Below are 26,003 nucleotides of genomic sequence, written 5' to 3' on the forward strand. Positions count from 1 at the left end.
GCTTTGTTGTTTGATGATCTGGGCCAGTGTGAAAAGTACGCAATATTATTGTCTGCAACATGTAAGAGAGAGGAGTGTAGCTGTGGTCAGTGTGTTTGGTGTTGAGGGCGGTGTTTTAGGGAAGACATGAGGCCGTTTTCAGCCACCGCTTAGACACAATGTTCCGCTGCGTTTCAGCAGATGATGGCAGTGGACGGGGGTGGAGATTTTCTAGAGAACTGCATGTGTCTGCCTCGGAGTAATTCTACCTCTCTGTGTGTCATCTAGCAAACAGTGACTGCAGTTTGCATGTCAAACCTCTGGCAGAGGAAGGAGGGGGTTTGGGTAGAGTGTTGTGCCGTGTCTGGTGGTAGTGGGGTGAGGCCTTGTGGGAGGTCACTCTGTGGCTCTGTGTACGTGCAGAACGTGAATAACCTCAGAGCTGAAAAACTGTCCATCTGTACCCTTTTCTGTTTTCCTTTAAGGAGTGCAACTCGGCAGGTCGAGGGCTGCGGGGTATCTGGAGCGAAAAGCGGGTGACTCGGGGTGAAAGGGAGTCTTTCAGCTAGACACATTTCATGGATGTTTTGGGAAGCAGCGATGGAAATGGGGGAGGTTTGGCGGCCCAGTCCTCCCTCTAGGGTCCTTGCGGTGTCAGAGCAAAGAAAGAGAGAGAGGGAGAGAGAACCTGTTGCAGTACAGAATGTCTTCAGCCGGCTCGGTATTAACCTCAGTGAAAACAAGCCTCCTTCAGGACTCTGGAGCATAGGACCACTCACTGAGGAAACGCACCCATGCGGCCAGGAAGGGGAGATTAAAGGAAGAGGGGGGGATGAAAATGATAAGTTGCTAACCCGCACTTAAACTAATATTTACGTACCAAACTTACAGCAAGGGTAAATGTTGAACATTGGGTGGTTTTGGTTTTCCAAAAATAAGGAAACTCAGTCAGGAGGAGGAATTTTGGTATGGTTGGTGATTTGCTTTAGATTCAAAGGCACTTAAGGTGATACCCGGTTGGTAGAAAATAATGGAAAGCTAAATCAAATGGCAGAAACTAGTGCAAATACAGGTGGGTCATGTCAGGTTGAATGCCATGAGGCAGCATTTGACAACCATACAAGATGTATGGTAATCATCCGTGTGTGAGCTGTCAAAAATGTGATAACTAACATTGGTGGAAAAAGTACATAGATTAAAGTACCAGTACAGCAAAGTAAGAATACCCATTGCAATTTAAGTAAAACAAAAGTATTAAAAGTATAAATATGTGTTCTGGAGAAAAATTAATCCTGTGACTGACATGCTGTTAGTTTGTTAATAATGTTTTATGTCTCACTATATATTTTACTTACGATGTCAGTTAAAGGGATGAAAACATGCACATTGCGTTGGTAAATGAGAGTTAACACTGACTTGGCTGAAACTGAATGTGTCTGCTTAGAAAAAAACGACCCAGCAGTCAAAAGTACATATTAAATATTGACGAGTGAAGCTGGCGGCTGCTTACTGATGCACTGTACTGAGTCACAGCCTGCTTGTACTGTAAAGGGTGGAGGACAAGAGCATGCATGGCCTGTAACCCATATTAATCTTTCACAACAACACCGAGACCAGACATCAGGATCTATTATTGTCTCTTTGACCTCTCTGGCCTCTGTGATTTGCAACACTTTGGCTGCTCTGACGGATGCATCCCACAGGTTCAGTTAGAAACCAATAGAAAAAGTTTATTGTACATCCAATGCTTTGAGTCACACTGTAGAGTACAGACAGTACCACACTTAGTCACATTTATTATGAAAACATTGTTTAGCTATTCTGTACAGCTTATTATTCAGACAATATAGCACGCCGAATAAATCATATTGTACAGTGATGCATTGTGTGTATTAAATGAAGAAGACAGCATAACCAACGTTTAAATGTGTGGCTTTTAGACATGTCATGACATTAACATGTGACATGAGCTATTACCAGATTACAACAGTATTATGCATGATTTAAGAGTACATGAATGTAGATGACTTGCACACTGCGTTTGGATTAAGCTCAAAATGAAAAAACTTCAATACATATGAAGATAAATGAGTGTCTGGGTGAATCATTGTTCAGAGGATTCAGCTGAGACCACACAGCTGGCACATGATTTTACCCCATTGGTGAAAAAAAACAAAATGCTTGAAGAGAAATGTATTCACTGCCACCGGTTTATATTGCAATTTAGGGCGACTCCACTAAATACCCCCATATAAATAACAATACATAACTAAGGTTTATTATGAATTGCGGTTTTGGGCAACCACATCAAAGCTTTCATTACACTTTTTTCTATTTCTTACATCATGCAGCAGAGCCAGTACAGATATTTTTAGGTTTTCTCAATCACAGCTTTTTACAGTTGAGGATTGCTGTTGAGTTCAGATTTGACTCACATGCTTTTAAATGTCATTTACTGGGGTGCTTACTGCTATACACAAATTATTCATAAATACATCAAGTGGCAGAACTTTTTGTAAGAGGGTGAAATAACAGTTTTGTCTTTGATCGCAATTTAAAATGTCAGTAGAAGTAAGAAAGCTTATCATTTGCATTTGTGGGGTTCAGTAGAGCTTTTTACATAAAGATCCTCTCTGATGGATGGCATAAAAATTTATTTTAGAACACGTACCTTTCTTCAATTGGAGAACCCATTGTTTCCAGCTGTTTTTCATTGGCCTATGAGTAATTCCCCCCTGAGTTTGGCTGTGATCTTGTAATCTAAAGGCTTCAGTGTTAAACCATAGGAGCAGTCTAAAGACAGGTCCTCACTGGCACATTTCTCAAAGCTACACTGGTGGAGTAGAATTGCAAAGAACAAAAATAATTCAACTTTGGCAATCTGGTTACCAATGCATCTTCTCTTCCCCGCTGAGAAGATCATGACACTGTTAGTGAGATCTTTGTCTAGGGAGCCCTTTTCATCCAGGAAGCGAGAGGGGTCGAAGATATGTGGATCCTTCCACTTCAGGGGGTCATGATTGATGGACCACTGATTGATGAAGATCACTGTGTCTTTGGGAATGCGGAGACCTTCAATAGTGACGTCTGAGGTTGTGGAGTGGGGGATGGTGACGGGGACAAAGCTGGTGAAGCGCATGGTTTCATAGACAAAGGCGTCCAGGTATGCCAGGCTACTTCTGTCCTCCACACATGGCAGCCTGTCGCGCCCCACCACCTTGTCAATGAGCTCATGGAGTTTGGTTTGTATTTCAGGGTGTTTAGCCAACAGAAGGAGAATCCAGTGAAGAGCTGTGGAGACAGTATCCAGACCTGCACCTATTAGATCTGACACCGTCCCCTCTGCGTGGCCTTTGGTGAGTCCGTTATCACTGTCGGCCTTGTCAATCACGCCAATAATGGCGTCACTCATATCCCTTGTTACCTCTGGATCAAATGTCTCTCTGTGCTCCTCCACCTTGCTCCGAACAAACCCGAAGAACTCTTGATTCAGGTCTTTAAAGCTCTTAAACATACTGCGGACTGGATTGGGGAAAGACTGTAGCCATGGCATCACATCTACCAAGCTTCCAGCTCCTACTGTCTGTCCAAACTTGTCTACCCTCTGTAACAAGGCTCTAAACTCAACATCATCATGTCCATAACGTTTTCCAAAGCACAAGGCACAAATCACATTAGCTGCAGCTACTGTCAGTTCATGAGCAGGGTTGAAATGCTGGCTCTGAGCACTGAGTTTAAGGAAAATCTCAACTAGCTCTGTGGCTTCAGCCACAATTTGCTGCTCAAAGGCTTTTTTGGTCTGGCTGTTGGCAGATGAGAATGCTCTGATCGTTGATTGAGCAATTTTCCTGTGCATCTTCCACTGTTTGCTGTAATTGGTGAAAGTCATACTTTTGCCTCCAGAGACAGCCTGAAAAGAGACAAAGTTTGGTCTGCCTGCAAACTCTGTGCTGTGCTCTATCAGAGCCTGACGTATCGCCCTGTCTCCATTCAGAACCACAATGTCGCTGCAGCCCAGCCGTATCTGGTACACGTTGCCGTATTTTTTGGCGAGCTTTGCGAAGGTGATATGGGGCATCTGGCCCAGCTGCATGGCGTTTCCCACCACAGGCCAGGCGAAGGGTCCCGGCAGTCTTCTCTTGAGCCTGAGGTTCCTGACCCACAGACAGGCTTCCAGGCAGAAGAGGAAAACGAAGGAGGCAACCAGAGCAGGCTGGACCTGTCCACTCCACTCCCTGATGATGCTGCTGCCCTTCACCCCAAACTCTGCGTCCATTTGAGCCATCGTGTTATCCTGTAGTTTGTCTATAATCCCGTGCATCCAATGAAAAAAGCAGTTTTCACAAAAAATGGGAAACAATTTCAAGATGTCCCTCTTTGGACAATCTTAAATACATTAAAATACAAATTCTTCATGTTTTCTCATCCCTATATTCCCCTATATTATAATCATATATGTAATAACCATATCCAAAAAAGCAGCACTCACATGTTGTCTCACCTCTCCTCCACTGAAGCGTGTGAGAAGAGCTCGATTAGGTTCAAGCCTTAACACTTCACTTATATGTATCTCTATGGTGGGAGGGTTCAGCGACTCAGGTTTTTTATTATCTCTCCCCTCCCATTTTGACCACAGCCTGCAGACCTTAGTCCTATTCCCACTCAGGCCTCCTGCCAGCAGCGTCCCTTGCAGGATGACGAAGAAGGAGAGCAGCTACTTAATAGGCCTTGTTGCCAAAAACTACAGCTTTACGGTTTCATCGCCAAAGAAAACAGAGATTACATGACACATTTAAAAGATAAACAACTCTACATATCACGTGTGGCCTAAAAGGTATTTGTCACAAAATATCTAATATCAATGTGTTAATCTTAAAAAATTATACACTTAAGCAAAGTGATTGAATGGATGAAATTTGGTAGCATGTGAGAGGAGTCAGTCTGCATGGTGGTATATACTTTAAGTTGTGGACAATAAGCTGGAGATTGTTTTTTTTTTTCCCCGCTGGAGTTAAATGACTTTGCTGTTTGCATTTTCCTATGGGTTTTCCGTGGCCATTTTAAAACATGATTTGGTTTCTGTTATTTACAGCTAAGCTGTTAATTATAACCATTCAGGGAAAAGGGCTCTGGGATATCACCATGAAAGCGGTGGGCTTCAGATCCAAACACTGAGCAGATACAAACAGCACAATTTATTATGCTCCATAAAATATATAAATACAACGTTATTGTTGGCATAATGGCCCTTTAAACAAAGGTCACTGAGATAATGTAACTGTTAGAGTTGTGGCTACATCAAAACAGTTTTAAACAGAGTTCAGATGAGAGGAGTTTAGCTATAAATCTGCTTTTGTGGGTGCTTGTGCAACAAAAGGAAGAACATAAAAAAAAAAAAAGCTTCAGCTATGGTTTAAGTGATTTTCAGCCACAAGTCACGTACTCCAGAGGTTTCTATTTTTATAACAGTGAATAACAACAGACATCTTAACAATGGTGGTGCCTAATATGACTTTACTGACATATATCTGACACCTTGAGAGTGAGAAAGTTCAAAGCCGGAGATGTACACTTAATTTAGCAGCTTTAGATTAGCTTGAGATTTTAGTTCAGCTCATCTCTAAAAGCTAAAGTGACAATTAAACAGGACACGTTGCTCATTGACAATTCTCTTTATTAATTTCAGATATAGCTTATTTTTCCATCACACGTTGACAACAAATTCTCCTCCATGAGGAATGCTTAAACCATCGAGGCTCACTGAGTTCAGTTTGTTGCCTCCACACAGACAGAGAAACACGTTCCTTGGGCACTGTAGCATCAGTTCCTGAATGCAGAGGCTGAAAGAGAGTGCAGTGACAGACTTGTAGCTTTGAAAAAGTCACTTTGTAAACAAACAATGGTTTTGAGAAAGCCTCATGAGTGAAAGAAATGTTTACGCATGTGCTTCTTTTTGTGCTGGTGAGACTTGTGTGTTTGGCGTGGGGTACGTGCAGTGCCTGTACAGTAAAACTGAACCCTTGGGTGCACATAGTTTGTGAAGTCTTCACGGTTCATGGCAGTGTCTCCTCTTCATCCGCGAGACTGTGATGGATGCTCCTTGATGAAAGACTTCCTCTTTCACAAACATGCCAGCCTTTTTTTTCCCCCCACTTTAATCAGTATTCTTGGTTTAATGTGTTCATATGCTTTGAGTACAGTAGATAGTGAAATACATTAAACGTCATTATATTTATTGTCATACCTGAAATATGAATTATAAAAAAATATCTCGTAACTGCTTTATGTGGCAAAGGTTAAATATATTCTTACATGTCACAATTGACTTTATAACATTCACAAGCATTTCATATACAGTTATATTAGTTTAAATTGACATTTAAGGAAAGTAGCTAATTCCTGCACGCACACATACATACATGTACATGCTCAATAGTGGATGTAAAACAAGCACACAACTCAGAATTATGTACAAAATCTGATCAAGTATAGAGTCTTTTGTGAAGCAGAAATGTCATATGTTTGCCCTGATCCCAATAGTACACAACCTTGAATCCTACCTGTCGCTAACATCACATCTTTGAATTCTCAGTCCTGCACCAACAATAGTTCAAATACAGTCCGTGTTAGGATATCTGTTAAATATCATTATTAAATATGAAAATCTTACAACAGTGGGATTTAGTGCAGGTACTGTATGTTGATACTCACTGTTTAATATCATTGGTGGAAAAAGGGTTTGCTGGCCTTGAGTCACAGTATTGGGACATGCTGTTCATGCCGGGGAAACTAAGCCAAGCAGCTTTCCCCTGAGCTTGGCACTGACACAGAATTGGAGAGGCTTCAGCGTGAGCCCGTAGGAGCAGTCAAGAGTCAGGGGCTCAGAGGGGTCGCTCTCAAAGCTACACTGGTGCAGCAAGATGGCTGTGAACAAAAACACCTCCACCTTGGCGATCTGGTCGCCGATACAGCGTCTTTTACCCGTCGAAAAGATCATGACATTGTTGGCTATGTCCTTCTCGAGGGCCCCATTTCCGTCGAGGAATCGCGCAGGGTCAAAAATGTGAGGGTCCCTCCACTTCAGGGGGTCATGGTTGACAGACCACTGATTGATAAAGACCACTGTGTCTTTCGGGATGTGGAGACCTTCGATAGTGACGTCTGAGGTCGTGGAGTGTGGGATGGTGAGGGGGACGAAGCTGGTGTAGCGCATGGTCTCGTAGATGAAGGCATCCAGGTATGCCAGGCTGCTTCGGTCCTCAATTGATGGCAGTCTGTCTTGGCCTACTACTTTGTCTATGAGCTCCTGCAGTTTGGCCTGTATGTCTGGGTATTTAACCAGGAGCAGGAAGATCCATTGCATGACAGTTGACATTGTGTCTTGACCTGCTCCAATTAGATCTGAGACTGTTGCTTCAACAAACTCTTTGGTCAGTCCGCTGTCCTTTCCACGCTCAATCACATTGATGATGGCGTCGCTCATGTCCCGGGTCACGTCGGGGTCGAAGGACTCTCTATGCTGCACCACTTTATGTGTCACAAAGGCGAAAAACTCCTCATTGAGGTTTTTGAAGTTTTCATAGACGCTGCGGACAGGGTTGGGGAAAGACTGAAGCCAGGGCATGACATCTACCAAGCTACCTGCGCCTACCGTCTCGCCAAACTTGTCCACCTTTTTTAACAGGTTCCTGAACTCTAGGTCCTCGTGTCCGTATCGCCGGCCAAAGCAGAGAGCGCACATGATGTTAGCAGCAGCTACTGTAAATTCATGAGCAGGGTTAAAATATCGTCCATCAGTGCTGTGGCGCAGAAATACCTGCACCAGATCCATGGCCTCGCCTGTAATATGTTGCTCAAAGGCTTTTTTGGTCTGACTGTTTGCAGAGGAAAAAGCTCTGAGGCTGGACTGGGCTATTTTCCTGTGCACTTTCCACTGTTTGCTGTAATTAGTAAATGTCATACTCCTGCCTCCAGAGATCATCTGGAAAGAGACAAAGTTTGGTCTGCCTGCAAACTCTGTGCTGTGCTCTATCAGAGCCTGACGTATCGCCCTGTCTCCATTCAGAACCACAATGTCACTGCAGCCCAGCCGTATCTGGTACACGTTGCCGTATTTTTTGGCGAGCTTGGTGAAGGTGATGTGAGGCATCTGGCCCAGCTGCATGGCGTTTCCCACCACGGGCCAGGCGAAGGGTCCCGGCAGTCTTCTCTTGAGCCTGAGGTTCCTGACCCACAGACAGGCTTCCAGGCAGAAGAGGAAAACGAAGGAGGCAACCAGAGCAGGCTGGACCTGTCCACTCCACTCCCTGATGATGCTGCTGCCCTTCACCCCAAACTCTGCGTCCAGTGCCATTGTGACAACTTCTCTGCACACTTGTTCCTCAAAAAAAGAAAAATCTTCAGTCTGTTAAATAGTTGTATTTTTTTGGGGGGGAAAAAAATCACTAAAGCTCTTGTATATCCATATCACATGAGAAAAATATTTGATATTAATGAAATGCCAGTGAGGTCATCCTGATGAAAACCTCAAATATCTGATAAAAGAAGTGATTTAGGGTGAAGTTTTTGCTCTTAAGTCTGCCTTTTCATCAAGATTTAAGACTTATGTGGCTGCTTTTTGCTTCTCTCCAGCTTCTTATATGTTTTTCACTTGGTGGGCAGGGCTCAGGGTAACTTTCATACTCCTCCCATTGTGGTAGCCCTGCAGACCCCACTATATCATCTCTGTCTCTCTGGTCGCAGTTGGAGGCGTGCGCTTGTGAGCGTCGAGGGACACCGTGAGCGTGCGGCGTGAACGAACCGTCCGCTGCTGCAGGAAAAAAAAAAAAGACTCAGCAACTGGTGACCGATTCAGTAGGAAACGTGTCGAGCCAATTTGTCTCACTAATTGGAGGACTGGCAGAGTTTGCACGTTTCAAAGTGTATCTTTCTAACTTGATTTATTTTCTGGCTGCAGAAGACTCAGCGGACGCACTCTGGCTATTAAAAAGTGTTTGCATACGGTTTGTCCAACTCTAGACTGAGTTTATACTTTCATTAAATTTGTGCTAAATCTATGCAAGGTAATTATAATTTCAGCGACGTCAATGTGCAATTATTTATTCAGTCAATTAGTCTTTATTTTGCTCCGCGTAAAACTTAGTTTGCATGCTTAAGCAGTTCACCCGTTAAGTGCGTCCTCTGTCAGAGAAGTTGGAGGCAGATATAATCTGTATGCAGCAACGTTTATTTAATCCTCAAATATATGTTTTATCTGTAATTCAGTGAGTTCAAAAGACTGCGATGTCATTTTATTGCGTTTCCCTCTGATTCCAAAAGTCCTGCAGGTTCGGCGCAGCAAGGGATCATTTTGCGTAAAAGTGCCATTAGTGCCAAAGACAGTCAGAGAAAGTGCGCACCACACAGACCGGCTCCACAGGCTCCCGCGTTTCTACTGGACTTACACGTTTAGTTGAGTTGGTTAAGCTGTGTAATTTATTTCTAAGCTTTAGAATTAACAGGGAAGATCATACAATTGTTTTAAGACTTAAAGATTTGCACTTGCAGCTTATACGGTCTTAAAAAGGGAAGTCACATCCCATGAATCCCTATATCAAAATCAACACCAAAGTTGTGATTCCTATAGAAATATTGCAATCATCTATTTTTTGAAATTCTATTTTCAGGCAGGCTTATTTTTTCACTTCAGCATCTGAGGGTGGCACAACAAAATGTTACACAACAAATGAGCACAAAACACTCACTCTGGACAACCCAACCCGAAGCCATTAAATATTTATACCTGACTTTGCTACATCAAGTTTTTTTCCAGCACATAAACTGCACAATTTCATGGGTATACATCATACCACAGTAAAGTTAATGTGCCCCCCCCCCCCCCAAAAAAAGGTGCTTCTCCTCTCAGTTCAGCCATGGCTCCAAGAAATATGGAGGAGTTCAGGAGGAAGAAAGAAAAATCACACTGATATGGGGACAAACAAACCAAAATCTGAGACCAAATATTGTGTATATATACTGTATATGTATATATATAAAAATCACAAGCTGTGTGTTTAAAGTCACAGAATTAGGATAGATAAATAGTTAAATAGACGGACAGACAGATGGATAGATGTCCGTCTGTGGCATTCATGATAAGTAGAAAAGTAGAAAGACTTCAGGAAATCTTTGTTCTGTTGATTCTATTAGACCCTCAGTTTGAAATGATGTGATTTCCCGAGGCAGAACATTTCCCTGCTCTGTGAGGAGGACAAAATTTGTTTCTTGTTTTCCCACCGACTGTGAAGTTTATTATTGCAGGGAGGTAATGACCCTAATTGAACGTACTAAAACATTTCCGAAGCAAGGCACAAAGTCAGAGGGACAGAAACTTCACTACCACACAAGCACAGTCAGTCATTATCAGCAGGAGGAGGAGGAGGAGGAGGGTGAGGGATGGGGGGGACGATGGTTGAAGTGTTGAAAATGATATTTGATTGACTTTTTAAAAATATCAGATGTAAGACAAATGATGAAGACGTGCAGAGTGGAGAGTGGATTGTTATATCTGCAGCACACACATGCCATCAGTCAACAGAACGTTAACCTTGCACCGTCTGCATATTCCATCATAAAGTTTAAGTGCTTCTGTGACAGTGGATTAAGTGAGTGGAACGTTTCCCTGCTTCAACATATCTATTGACAATAAAAAGCTTCTTCTTCTTTTTTTAAATTAAATTACACTTTTGCAATCCAACCTTACACTCCCAAATTGTGATGCACGACAACTTCTGATTTAATAAACTGATAAATAATAAGTCACAGCATGCTTTAATTACGAAAGCGAACAGAAAGGCAACACTAAAAGTAACTTAAAGTGTAATTATGTGTTATGTGTTGTTCTTTCACAATAATGGTCCTTAAACAGCCTCTTAGAAATGTCGAGAGTTTTGCTGGTTCAGACTTCTGCCTGAGAGCTGTTTGTCTTGAGAAATGCGGTGTGGCCGAGCACCAAAGCCTCCAGAATGATTCCTCGGTTAACCAGAGACATAGCAATGTCTTCGAATACACTGCCTGCACTGGGGATGACTGTTTCTTCTCTCCTTTATTCCTATAGGGGGAATCCCCCCCTCCACCTCCACCACCGCTACCTCCACCTCCTCCTTGCCTAAGTCTGCTCCTCATACACATGTGGCCACTTGCATCCCCATCACGCTAATCAGAGCCAGGTTTGTGGCTGAGGAAGGGGGCGGTTGGGTGGCGGGAGGGAAAGGGGGGGGTTGTCGTTTGTGTGTATGTGTGTGGGAGTGAGTGGAGGCCCCTGTTGGAGGTTGGGGGGGTGTCGTGTGTGCGTTTTGCGTGTGGCTGCTGTGTTTGCCTGTGATTACCCCTTGTAACCTGGCTGTGAAAGGTTGGCCCTGACCCTGCCTTGACTCTGGCTGGGGGGGGGGGGGGTCGGAGGGGGTTTGGGGCTGGGGGGTGGAGGTGGAGGCGGGGATGGGGTCTATACGCCGCTGCTTGTCATGTGCTGGCGGGTGGGCGCTCGCTGTGTGGAGAGAGGACCAATGGTAGACCAGGCTGCCCTGGCTCTGGAGCTAATCATTGTTTACTAGTCTCATTTCCACTTCTCAGTGAGCTACTGTCACGCACAGCACCAACAGGGAGGAAGGAAGAGGGAAGGGTAGGGGTTTGGGGCGTGAGGAGGGGGGAGGGCAGCAGGGAGAGGAAAGCCAGGGGTCCAACAGGCAGTTGGGGAGCCCGTGGGATTTGGGAAAGGGAAGAGCAGCAAGAATGCAGGAATTTGAGTGAAGATTTAGTTTTTTAATCCTTTTCTTGAGAGAACAAAGGTGAGTCAAGACTGAAAACGCTGCTGCCAAAAACAACCTGACAAACTGGTAAACAGACCAACAAAAACATCCTCTGGGCCAGAGCCATCTCAGGCGGCCAGGAGGTAACCACCGGACATTGCTAGTTTGAGATGGTGATGTTTGAAATGAGAGGGTTTTCGCTTGCCAGACCGCAATACGGGGAAAGAGAGATACTTGGAAAAATTGTCGCTGCTGCTGAGAAAAGACAAGCAAAGGCACAATTCACTTCAATAGGCCTGGGATATCAAATGGCCTGGTGGTTAAAGTGGTGTATGTAAGCAGTATTTTCACATATACACTCAGAAATGATACATTTCAACTCTACACTCTTGAGTTCAGCCCTTCGGAGAGGACATTGTTTCACATGGTGTTAATTATACTAAAAGGTGAGAAGGAGACACATTCAGTTTGTTGACGCCTTTGCTTTTAAAGGTCGATCCGAGTCTGAGAATATTAGAAAGTATTGATATCACTTTTTTCATCAACATTTTTATATTAACAATGGATGAATTGCTTTGTTTGACGCGAAAGGCATCACACATGTTGAGAATTATCACCTGGCTAATGCCGAAGTTCCTTTGTTGTAATGTCTTTCAGCTCATTATTTTGGTTTTCCGGCCCCTCAGAAATGTACAGTTTTGGTTCAGTCTCACCGCTCATGTCAGCACCTTTTTCAGCAGCATCACGAACTCAGCCAGATCCACTGTGCGCAGCCTGGAAAGCACCAAACAGTGGACAAAGTTTGTGACTAGCAGGTAGACATAAGGCAGTGTGTAGAGATAATAATGATATTTGGTTGGTGGAGACCAAAAGGAGAGAGAATGATGGACTTACACTCATCAGTTGGCCATAAATATGAGTCCGAATGCTGTTATCTAACATATTCTTCTATAGCAGCATCAAAATGGTTATTAGAATTATAGAGTTAAAAATCATCATTTTCAAAAAAGTTGAAATTCATGCTTAGAATAAATCATGGCCCAAATCCATATTTGGTGCAAGAAAAAAAAAAAAAACCTGAGTAAAAAATAAATAAATAAAATGTGTAGGCTATGATCACTCTGTGTGTATTGTGTTACATACAGTACATTTCACCACATGCAGCACAATGAACCCCCCAGCACATTAACCCAGATTGAATTATTGAGAATTCAATTCCCTCTTCGTGTTCTTGTCAAAACCTCCAGGGCTTCACTTGTCCAAAAATTCTCTTTCACAACATTCACGTCGAGGCCCAGGCAGCCTGATGGGGAGAGTTACAGCATCACAGCAGGTCCAGTGTCATGTGTACATTTAGACTTGGAGTGAATTAAAGAAAACGGCATTCAGAGGAACCTGGTTATCTTTGATGGCTCCGTTGTGTTAGACCTGCTGGGCTGAAAGATGTGAAGCCATAGGAAATATCTAACAGCCCACATAAAAGAGGAGAGCACTACTTCTGGAGAATACTTTGCTATAATGATTTAATGTATTTGGTTGAACGACAAAAACATGGACTTGGACCCATCCCATAACTATGATTTGCAGCTTTAGCTCGATATTCTCCTCACACGTAGAGCACTTTCATGTGGTGCTGTACTACATTGCAGCCATATCTTCAAGGTTAGGAGTTTGATTCAGTCTGGTGACCACCCAACGCTACATACAGTGTTTTCCATGCTTTAAAAACTGCATGAAGTTGAGGCGCTCATCGCAAGGGAGACGTTAATGTAAAATCATTATCCAGGGTTGTCGACGTTTAGCAAATTGGGAACAGTCATTTCTTCCAACATCCTGAGGAATCAGAGTTGTATCAAAGTATCAAAACAAAACTATAGGAAGAGTTTGCACTAAATTCATTGAGAAAATCCAGTTCCATCATAACAAACAAACTGCACCCTAAGTTCTTTTATTGTTAATATAGCAACTTATTAGGATAATATACTAGTTTTTCTCTTCTCCTGGACTGTTTTCCTCTTCGCTGCGTGCAGGCTGCGTGATAGATCTTCACTTAGTGTGGCACCCAGGACAGGAGCCATGTATTATGTACAGTATAGGAATATTTGTTTCTAATCCCGTAGAGTTTTTGCGTGCTAGGGGAGCGGAGCGGGGATGAACTTGCGTGCCATGCCGGCTTGGCGTGCGCGGAGCACGGCCACTGAACTCCAGCTTCCCCAGGGAGCAGGACGGGAGGGTGGGGGTAGGGGGGTAGGGGGGGGGCCAGCGCTGAGAGATTAAAATGAGACGAGGGAGAAAGCACAAGAAGAAATGGCTTCCAGATGACCCCGAGTCTGTGAGCTCATCAAAGACAGACTGAGAAGCTGGTAGGACACATTTCCAACCTTCTGTCCCATGAAAAAACTGCATGAATTTAGATGCCTAATACTTTAAAGGAAGCCAGGTAAAGGTTTGAAAGAGCAGGGAGACAGCGTTAACTGACACTTGAGTTGAGCCAAATCTGGATATTATTCTGAACTTTTCCTCTGACAGGCCTCTCAGATTCTCACTTTGAACTTTCACTCTTCTCCTGTGCTTTCTTGTTCAGTCATCCATGTACTTTTGCAAAATGATGTGGACTGTGTATCATGACATTCTGTGTTTTATACTGTTTTTATCCAAATTTCTTTATAGTTTGGAAAAAATGAGAGAACCTGTCTTAGAAAATGTGGCAGCCTTGGTGTTGCAGTCTCACAATGCCACTATGAAAGGATTAAAGTGTTTCCAAGGTGCATAAAGAGTGTACAAAGACCTAATTATTAAGTTTCATTTCAAGTGATATTTTTAGAGGATACTTTTAATTCTTAATCACCTAAAATTTATCTGCTTCAATCCTCTTCCGCTGAGTAATGCTATCATAAGGCAGCCACAGTTATACTATCAATCATTAACTGCTGGAGTTCTACTTTCTCTGAATTTCTTACTGGCTTTGCGGCGCGTGGATGACTTTGTAAAGAAACTGTCTTTAGGGTCATTAAAAAGAAAATTAAAGTTGAACTCCACCTTGAAAAGTAATGTTTTCTCAAGCTATTCCAGTTATTGTGTGGTGGGTCCTCTTGAATTTAATTTTATACCTGGATTTAACACTGACAGCCTCTTTCTGAACATTGCTGCCACTTTATGAGAATTGGTCAAAAAGCACTTTTTCATTTTTACTAAAGACTAAATGAAACTTAAAAAGCAATATAAACATACAGAAGATAATGTAAAAGAAGACAGAAGCTTTTAAACATACTTTAGTGATAGTTTGTAAGTTTGCAAAGGTTTTAAGAGTTAGTTTTAAGAGAAGTTCAGTTACCAATGATTTGGATAGATGAGTTAAAAGTAGCAGGACAGCAGCAGAAAGATCGAGACTCCAGACTCACTGTGCAGTTTGTCTACTGAATCAAGATTTCTCAGGCTGCAAGGCCAAACTTGCATATTTGGAAGCTGCTGGGTTTATCGTTCCTGATCTTTTACAGTCTTTCTAGGACAAAGTTCTTAAAGTGATTTTCCAGAAACGTTGCTACCTGTCTGCTTTTCTCCACGCTCTGTTTCACTCCTCTCATGCTGTCATTAGTCATTATCCAGTGCTATTTAAACTGTACTATGTTTATAATATGTATATAACTTGCATGTACAGTATGTTAGTCATTAGCTCAAACATGTTTGGTATGACAGCAACACCTCTAGCTTGGATATCTGTGCCAACCGACACCACTTGTTGCTGCTACACCTGCATTCCTACAGGCTTATTATGTCTCCTGCATTGAGCAGTGTAGAAAATGCATGGGATAGCATAAAAAAGAAAGATAGCAGTCTTGTTTGTTGCTTGGTAGATGTCATAAGAACGTAACCAAATGCTGACATATTAGATCCTATGTTTTTAATATATATTAGATTTAATGCAATTTATTGAGTATTTACCAAAAAGCTTTAAAATGTCAAAATAGATTTAAATATGTGCTTTAGTGAAATTTCACTACAGAAAGTATTAAATGTATCTATCAAGTACACAGACCATACAACTATTCAGATTTCTCAAGTGTTTGCACTCATACGCAAGTCTTTCTGAACATACTCTGTTCAGGTATTTCAGTGCAACACAATACATGATAGAACTTTTAAATGTCCTTCCATCCCTATCCATTAAACTTGGAGATGGTTAACCATGAAAGCATTTTGTCTCTCAATATCCCAGAAATCACATCATCTGTATAGCATCTGCTCAGTTTGCTTTGATAGGACATGAAGTCATATTTTTTTCTTTGGGCATGACACAGGATGCTCCCGTCTCCTCTCCATACTTTTTACTGACTCACATATTTATGGGCTGTTTTGTGTCCGCCTGTTTTTGAGTCAGACCATCCCGGGCTGGGATCCCTGCGGGTGGGGAGGCTGAGCTGGTCTGATCAGGGCCAGTGGCTCAGCCACGGGCACACTGAACATTACGTGCAGTATACATACTACCAGCGGGTTGCTCTTCTCATTGTGTAATTGGGCGGATAATGTTCCGTGATTCCCTCTCTTTTGCACCTCCATATGTTCCGCTTGAGCAGCTTGGTGCATTTTAGTATCCTGAAAATGAAGCCGGGTCAGCGAGCGGTCAGGTTACCCCCCTTCACTGCTCCAATTCTGCAGATGAGCTGATCGTATCGCCACAGTGGGACAGAGACCTCAGAGAGCAGAGTTCATCCACTGTCCAGGGCCCTGAGGGGCACTGCTGTACTCTCACTGCTGTAATTAAATTGCAATATTGTGGAGGAAAAATTGCTTTCTTTGTGGTTCAGTCAATTCTTACTATGAAAAAGCACTGATAGATGGCAAAGAATTAAATATACCAAGAATATAAAGATAATAATCTTTGTGTTCAAATCAGAAATCCATACCTGGAAAAACACTTCTGTGTGACTTCACTTCTGTGAAAGTCATTGTGTGCTGAACTAGAAACAAGCAGAGCTGTCCTATAGAGGATAGTGTGAAACAAGTGTGTGTGTGTGGCCTTGTGTTGGGCTTGTGTGCTTTACCACACGCCCCATTTGCACACCACAGCCCAGCATATCTGGAATTCTAAATTGTGAAGCAATTACTGACAAACAGAATCTTTACCAAGATCAGAGAATTCACTTGAATTTCTTAAAAAAAAACATCACAGCTGGGCACATTTTTCTGCACTGTGACCGTAATTTTAGAAATACACTGAATGCACAGCTAAGGCCATCTTCCTGACACTGCTGCAGCTCCTTTTGCTTGATTGACATTTTAGTTTTTTCAGAAGATTTTTGAGCAACTCACCTGTTTCTACTTATCTACGCTGCCTCGTCTGTGATTGGTATGGATTCAGCGAGGAGGAAAACTGTTCGTGAAACTTTCAATGGTTGTCAAATCAGTTATCAGAGTTCAGTTTATTGGTTCAGTTTCAGCCCTCACTTACCAACTGAGTCTCTCATATGAACTGCAGACATTCACCACTCTCCTCGCTGCTGCTTGAGGAGCGGAGATCTCTCTAATAAGCCTCTCAAGTGTTTATACTTCTCACCACGAGTACAGAAAGAGTGATTGCAGCTCTCAGAGCGAGCTGATGTAAAATAACAGCGTGATCCCTCGGAGATGACGCAACTGCAGTGGCCTCTTGCCCTCTGGTGCTCTTCAAAAGTGAGAGTTGTCATACTTGACTTTAGGTGACAGATGGCCGTGGCCGCCTCACGTTTCCAAGGGTCAGAGCTTCTCTGCGTCGGAGAGCAGTTGGACAGCACAGTGGGGCTCTAAAGGGACTTCTTTTATGAAGTTGTCTGCCCTTATGATCATTTGTTCTCTTGATGTTTTGCATTGACTACTACTAACAATATAAAACAACATCCTCTGTAACAAAGTAATCCCAGAAATTTCCAATGTCCTGCTTTGTTTTTGGGGCTTTGTTGCTGCTTACTAGTTAGATCAATACAGTTATACTACACTCTTTTGTTTGAATTAGAAAAGCAATCACAGTAAAGTTGGCATGAGAAATGAGGACTGACATCTGACAAAAGACCAAGAACTGTATTTACTCACGAAATGCACTTTCTGTAACAAATGTATTGTATAGCATCGCTTGATACAAAATCATCTCTCAGTTTCCAGGCTTTATTTCGCTCTGGCATGTTTTCGAGTCCCAGCTGCACTGTAGTCCACCTCATCCTCTCTGTCGGACTGCAGCGCACCCTGTGGCCCGGCCCATGTGGAAATAACCTGAAACCACCGACCTGTTCAACTATTTGGCTGAAACAAGCTGCACAGGCATCCATACTCAAGTATATGTATTTATGCAATGCAATCAGACCTAAAAGATGCTTTAAAGCAGTCGTCCGCTTACACATAGACACATGCTGTTTGTGTGACACGGACTGCCAGGAAGATTGAAGCTCCTATACCATCCAGCCTTCCCTTTAATATATAGTCTGCCTGAGGGATTTCATGCAGGAGAGAAAAATACATTTTCGGTGATTGTATCTCAGCCATCTCCTCTGTTTAGGTAAGGGACCAGTTCAAAAGCTACACTCTGTGGATTTTGTCTATATAAGGCGTGTTCTTTTCAGTGCTACAGTCATTTATGGGGGAATGTAAACACATAGCTGTTAGCAGACTAATAGCCATTAGCAGTCCTATTGTTCGAGGAGAGAATGTCTGAAGTGACACTGCCAAAGATGATCTGCTGGTGATCATTTAAAAAGTGGAACACTGCGCTCCATGTGTATGTTTTACACCTTTCTCATCCTCTCATCTGTTCTACCTCTTTGTTGAGTGGAGTGGACAGAGGGGAAGGAGGCGGTAGTAAAGTATCAGTAGAGAGCGTGACGAAGTCCTAATTCTCAGAAGAGTTTGTCAGATTCCTGTTAATTTGCAGAACAGACGCCGGAAAAGTTCAATGGGCAGGCCATGGTGGTTTTTTTATGATGTTTTAAACAAGCCCTGTGGGTAACAATGGAGTGAGTGGCGCTCTGTCTTTGTTTGGGAACAATTTCACAGACATGTGCAATGAAGATCGACGCTGGCCCTGCATTTCATATGGGATGATATCCCTTTTGCTCCCCATTCGATACGCTTTGGTAATTCATAGACATTATTATAAGAACCTCAGGGAGGAGCTGCATTTGAGGCAGATGTGAAGGCTGAAGCCCATGTGAAAATTACAGATATGGCCAAATAAAGAGGTCATGTAATAAAGCTTTTAATACTAAGTAACATTCACAACATGTGTTCTGTTGAGTGTAGGCCTACAGATAACTTTATGAATGGTGTAACTTGAGACATAAGTCCTACCATCCACAGGCTTCCCATAGAGGCAGACCTAGACAAAAACAGCCTTAAAGTTTGACCTTATCCCGCCCCCCCCCTACATGCTCTGCTGCCCCCTTCTCCTTGTCGGACCCTCCGCTGAAGGTGATACATGTCTAAATCCCACAGTTTCTGTAGGGAAAAGCGGGGGCTGCCTCACAACCCAAATAGCTTAAGAGAGAACAGTCTCGGAGGAGTCCCTCATGCACAATGTATTCCATATGCTCACTCAGAGGCCAAGAGGCACCCTATACCTCACATCTGGCACAGACCACCTATAGTAGCTGACATATTCCTCCTCAGACCATCAGAGGGGCTGCCTCTCAGTGGAAGGAAGCTGGCCTCATCAATGATGTCCTCCCTCTCTGATGTTTGTATTTGTTTCCAAACTGAAGACATCCATGGATAGAGGGTTTTATCTCGCTATGATCATGGAAAATGGATCACGTTTTCACATCATCTCTCTCTCTCTCAACATTATCTCTTCTAAATGGTATCGCATGTATTATTTATGAAATTCTGTCTGGCATGATTGCTCAGTGGTTTTCACATCAGCCCAAAAAGCAAGAGGGCTTGTCTTTGAATCTCAGCCTGAGTCCTTTCTGTATGGAGTTCGCATGATCTCTCTGTGTGAGTTTTGCCTCTTCGTGTCCTTTTGGTCTCCTCCCACAGTCTCATAACATGCAACTGAGTGAACTTATGACCCTAGATTCTCTACAACAGCTCTAAAGAGGTTTTAGAGAGGTGGAGAGAGTAGGTGTCCCCATCCATGCTTGGGCACATCCGTGTATTAGTCTTACATTGGCAAGCTGTCCACACAGAAAATACAAGGATGGGCGGAAATTCCTTTAAAGACTTTAAAGTAGGAAAGGTACAAAAATGTAACTGCATGTAATGGCTACAGCGGCTGATGCCACATGGGGACTGCTAGAAAGGTGATTTGTCAGTTTGGGCTTCTTGTGTTTTCTCCTACAAGTTTGTGACGCCGGTAGGTAGATTGTTTGATAGTGAAGATAATGTGCAACAGTTTGGAGAAAGGTGTAGTTCAGGAGACAGATCCCTGTGCTCCTTAAGGTTGCTTTTCAATGAAGGTCAACTGAGGACATGGTGTGTGTGAGTCAGATCTGACTGCTGAGGCTTCATCATGCGGACAGTCTGACACTCCGAGGCAGGCTGAGGTCACCGGAGCTGTTTTCTAAGATGCTAAAAGGTGAACAATATATCCTCCCTCTCACTTTTACTCTCTCTGAGGAGAAGGAGAGGATTGCCCCTCTCCTCTCTTTCTCCTCCTTTGCTCCTGCGCTTTATTACCTCCGTCAGCCCTAATTTGGGTTGATGGGGTGGCTGTTGCATGACAAGACACATGTCTGGGCCCCTGCGTGAGAAGGCTGGTTCGCTCTTGCTGGGCTTGTTTTCTTTGCGTGACCATGTCCCTCCCTCTGTCACTCCTGGCACCTCCCGGTGAGCCCCCCCTCTGACCCTGTTCATGCCCTCGTTAGTTGGCATGTGGCTGGTTTATTTGCTTTGGCCAGTCGCCCGTGTGAAAGGCACATTTTGACCACGCTCGGGGAGGGGTCTTCTAAGAGTGGAGCAATGGCGTGTGTGTGTGTGTGTGTGTGTGTGTGTGTGTGTGTGTGGAGTCTGAGGGCAGGGCGGTAGGATGAGCAGCTGAAAGAGCTCTGTGTTTTGCGTGTGTGTGGTAATGTGTGGCTGGTATATTTGAATGTGTGACATCTCTGCCTGGTCAAAGGGAACCATGCCCCAGTGTAAGGAATGGCATGCACAGGCAGGTCACTCAGAGTTTACTGTCCCAGATGCCATTCACAAAGAGTCCCGCAGAAAAGGGAGCAGGTTGATGGTGGCAGTGTTCAGAGATTTCATTTGTTCCCAACAAATGCTCACGCTAACATTCATGTTTCTGCACAAACTCTATCCTGCCACATTTCCTCTATTGTCTATTGGAGAGGGAAGCAAGGGAAGGGTTTAGACAAGTCCTCATTTAAAACTTCACTCCAACTTCTTTTTTAAAACTCTTGCGTAACTTGCCCTGCATAAGTGGTAGAAGTAAAGCCCAAGAAGTTAATGAATTAATGAACAAGCTAATTTTAATCGTAAAATTAGCATTTAGAAATGCTTTAATTGATAAACCTATGCCATTTATACGTCCATTGAAATTATGTGAAGCTACAAAGGCTATGAAAGAAAGCAGAGGATATAGTCTTACACACACAAAAAAAACAGAAAAATGTACACAAAATCTGTGGAGGAGATTTACCTCTACAGATGATCTAATGTTTCCCACATAGCAAAACATCTTGACTCAGCAGCTCATTTCCAGTCTAAAACCAGTGATGAATAATGCACCAGAATCAAGGCGGATACCATTCCAAAGGTGGAAAAGTGCTGTCAACTAGAGCTGATTCAGCCTATATTGTCCCAAGCGCCCAGTCCAGAACCTGATCTATATCTGGCATGGGTATTTTGGCCAGGGCTTGACACATCCAGTGTGGTCCAGTGCCAGGACATGGTTGAGTGCTCTGATTCTATCAGCCCAAATCAACTCACTGTTTTAATCAACGAGAACATCTTTATGGGTCAACCCTGTAAACTTTACTGTATAATATGCCAACATTCCTTTCTGCAAGATCTGGAAATGGGGATTTCAGTTTGGTTAAGGTTAAGAAAAAACTGTGGTTATGGCAAATAAAATATGGTTACGGTTAGACAACTAAAATCCTTGTTTACTGTTGGGGGAGGACCATGATTACAGTGAAGTAAAGCACAAAGATTCATTGTAGGTCCTTGAAGGGATGCAAACTCCAGTCACCTGCGTACTACCCCTGCACTGAGCCTTGAGTTGCCTCTTATTGCCCACCGATGGAAGTCTAGCAGCAGGCACACGAGCAGTCCCCATGCAAAGGCCTTAGGGTATTATACATTTTACAATAACAAAATAAGTAAAAACACTGAGAGAAGGCATGCATGTAAGCACATGTGGTCCTAATTCTCTGGATGCACACTGAGTTTCACGGGTTATGTTGATTTTACTCTCCACAGTGTTTAGTAGAGTATCATTAGCTCAACACCACAGCTTAATGAGACCAGAAGATAGCACTGTAGGAAAGCAGAGGTGTGGGAAATAATTCACATTTGAGTTATTACAGTTAAAGTACACACACATACACAAATACATACGGGACACATCAACACACAGACCTTTATGAAAATTATGAGCATGGACATAAACAGAGAGGCAGGTAACTTCAGCTGATGTCACTTCGCACTAATCCTTTAAGAGAAGAGACATGCCGAACGGCAGCAAGATGGGGCCCATAAATCAAGCAGGATGTCGGGACAGCACGATAACACAGCCGGACATAGTCGCAAGTATGTTCCAGATTAACCTCTGCCACCGCTTCAGTCGATACCTCTGCTGGGATGGAATCACTTGGTGCTGTCTGGCTCTGGAAGCTGGGAGTCATGCTTTGGCTGTAAACACAGACACTGGTCTCTAACGAGGAGCTGCGGAACAGGAAAGAGCCCTCGGAGCACCGCTGCTCTTTGGTCTCTCGAGTCCCAATATTCCCGGCACGGAGTTGTGAAATTTTCACATGATGATTTTTAAACATGTTATTACTGACCGACTGCTGCATCACAGTTTTAAAACCCCATCTTTCATTGCATGTATTTAAAGGACACATTCAAAGGAGCATGTTAAGAAGATTTATTTTTTTCCAAATGAACACTCATCAAGCCTAAATTATGCGGTTTGTCCAATACCATTTTGTGAAAGAGCTGGACCACATATTGGGACAATACACGAATCACTTAGAAGAGCCACATCCTTATGTTCTGAGAGTGCCTTAAATGACAAACAAGAAACATTAAAAATGAGCCATGGAGGAGATGAAAAAGCAACCTTCCTCTGCTGCTCCAGGAAACAAACTTTTCTGGTGGTCCCTCACATTAAACCGCCACTAACCCAAATGCTAACACACAGATACAAACAAGATTTGATTAGGATTGGCACGAGAGTGGATGCTTTCCGCATTTGGCTCCTCATGTGATCTTAGTTCATTTATATACACAGAAGAATATATTCTCACACTTGGATGCGAGCAGGGAAGCACTAAAGGGGTGATTAAGGGCTCCCTACAGAGTTAGACAGAGGAAACACTCAGAGTTTATCACGCTTGGGCAACACTGTAGCTTAACTGAAATCAGATCCCTGTGGGCTTAGGATGCACATATACAGTATGCACATGTTTTCACATGTACATGAGAACTATTGAGACATAAAAACATCACTCTCTTCTTCCACATCTTCTGATTTAACACCAGAAAGAAAAAAACTTTGCAACTAACTTTAAGCCTATGTTAATTGATTTTTTTCACTGGAAATAAGCTGACATATTTTAGCCTTGAGTTGAAATGGTGAAGTTGCTGGCAAACTTTGCATGTTGCATATTTACACATCTTTCAGACATGAAGCAACAGTAGCATTCAAGTAGAGCCAACATTCGCTTCATTTTAGCTCAGTTTTGGTCTCCACCAACTGCTGAGAGAATATTATTTAACTACTAAAAGTGTTCTGCATTTATCAACCAGTCAGTAACAACTACCTGCTCCTGTTGCAGGAAACAGTGGTTAGTGAACCAAAACAGTAAAGCTGCAGGCTGTAAAGGCCAAAACAACAAGCTGAAAGATGCAAAAAGGTTCCATAGTGTGAAGGAAAATGGCAAAGTGACAATTCTCTGTGGGTTGGTCATAACAACCAACTTTCACTTACACCAAGTCAAGTCATTATTTTGCATTGTTAATAAAAAACAAGCTTTTTGATTTATACAGCTTGGAAGTGAGTTGACATGAATTTTTTTTTTTTTCTTTTGTAAATGTCACTTCACATTTGAAATGCTTCTGGTCCACATCAGGTATTAAAATGTTTTGCATGGAAAACTTTGAATGAAATCATGAAAATTGTTCTTATTTTCAGGGTTCCATATCACACTAGAGATATTAGGAACTTAAACTGCAGTCACTAAAGCAGGCTAATGCTGTGGATGCTGTTTAATTACCAAACCAAGAGCCCATTTTCTACCTGGGAAGTTTTTGCAACTCTGCAGCATGAAAGTAGCAGATTTATCAGTCCTTGTAGTAAATTCTTCAGCATTGTGGGAAAGCCTGCGCCATTTGTGTGGAGCAAATACCACAACTTCACCAAGTGTGAATTTTAAAGGCCGAACGACAGCCAAGTCAATGGCCAGCAAACTAGGCACAGTGTGAGTGAATCCAGACGGCTTTAGCTTCTTAACCATGAGCTTTCATCTCTAAAGTGTGGGACCAAACTGGTAGTTATGAGGTCTGTTTAAATTGCTTGAATTAGGAAATACTTGAGAGTGAAATACTGGCGGCAGAGTCTTCTAAGAACGAAGGATGATATAATGACATGCATGCTAGAGCCTTGCATATAAATGGGATTAATCACATGTGGTAATATTAGATGTTGACAACTATTGTTATTTATTCAGTCTTCTCATAAAGCTCTGCGGTAACTGTGAAATACAACTTTTCTTGTTGCCACTGAAAGTCACTTAACCAGTGGTTTTCTCCACATAGTGTACTACACTATAATTCTCATCTTGTTTTTGTTATTATTTGTCCCTTCATATGGTTGAACAAAAATTACCATAAAATTCATGCAACAAAACCCCATATTTGTAAATGTCAGCGCCGTGATAAACCTGGTGATGTCTGATGGACGGACCTGAGAGTGTGAGAGGTCTTTTGGGTTTTCCTCCTTTATCAGGCTGTCTGCTGCGCACAGCGGTGAGTGAGCGGGGGTCACGGGGGGACAAAGAGAACCCCATTACGTGACATGAAAGGGAATGATCCTTCCTGCTGTTGCACATGACGTGAGAAGAAGAGACAGGCAACTGTAGGGAGGAGTAGCTTGAAATCTAGAGGTCAACTTTTCAGTGTGAATGTTTCAACAGGTTGCGCCCTCAGTCACCTCCCCCTCCCTCCCCTCTTCTCCCCTTTCGTGACCCCTGCAGTCTCTCCGCATCACCACCACCACCACCCCCCACCCCCCACCTGATGAAAGATGTTGATGAACAGCAAAGACGGAGCTATAGAGCTCAGGCAAGAGACAGTCAGGTGCTGTGTGTGTGTCTGCAGCCATCTGGCCACCACTCCCGAATTACAAGGCAATGTGTTGTTTGGAGGGTTCCCAGAGTCACGGCCAGTAACCTGAAAGCACCTTGGATTTTTCCCCCCCTGTTTTCCAGTAGGAAGAGGCCTCATTTCGTGCTCCCTGCAAAAGTAACACAGTCTCTCTGACATGCAGCAACCGCCCATCATAAATCTGCACACTTAACTATGGGCCCTCAAATCTATCAGCCAGTGCTTTGAGTCTGGGGGCCACATCGTGACATGAAAGGGGGTGGGGGGCGTTCAGTCACGCAAGCGCTGCCCTGTGCCTGGACCTCAGCCTGATTTTACTGCAGCCAGTAGGGAAACCAGACGCTACAAAGGCCCCAGGTCCACATCAATTTCACGAGCAAAGTTACTAGGGAATAAATCATTTTGGGGATTTATGAAAAAGGAGAAAGGAGAAGGGGGATGCTAGGAAGTGTGCTGCCTTGACCCAAAGAAAACGACAAAACAGGGGTGCATAAAATAAAAATTCCAGCTGGAGGAGTCAAATTTAGATCTTCATGGTAAGTCCAAAATGATGAAAGCCATTTATATCGCCATACGTTTATATTGAGTTAAATAAAAGATGCATCTAGGTATACCGGTGGCCATATTTGACTTAGTCATATTTCCTCCAGACACGCAAGGATCCAGGAACAAGACCTCAGGCTTTATAGGTCATTTGAGATGGGCAATTTGGCTTTTACAGGGCAT

The 26,003-nt window shown here is 43.1% G+C and overlaps 2 pseudogenes; both read right to left on the reverse strand.

Annotated features, from left to right (window-relative positions):
* Positions 1–1,734: 1,734 nt before the first annotated feature.
* LOC139212017 (cytochrome P450 1B1 pseudogene) lies at positions 1,735–4,539 on the reverse strand (annotated as a pseudogene).
* A 1,387-nt stretch (positions 4,540–5,926) lies between these two features.
* Positions 5,927–8,568, reverse strand: LOC139212132 (cytochrome P450 1B1 pseudogene; annotated as a pseudogene).
* Positions 8,569–26,003: the final 17,435 nt, after the last annotated feature.

Source organism: Pempheris klunzingeri, chromosome 13 (genome assembly GCF_042242105.1).
Source record: "Pempheris klunzingeri isolate RE-2024b chromosome 13, fPemKlu1.hap1, whole genome shotgun sequence".
In the NCBI taxonomy this organism is placed as follows: Eukaryota; Metazoa; Chordata; class Actinopteri; order Acropomatiformes; family Pempheridae; genus Pempheris; species Pempheris klunzingeri.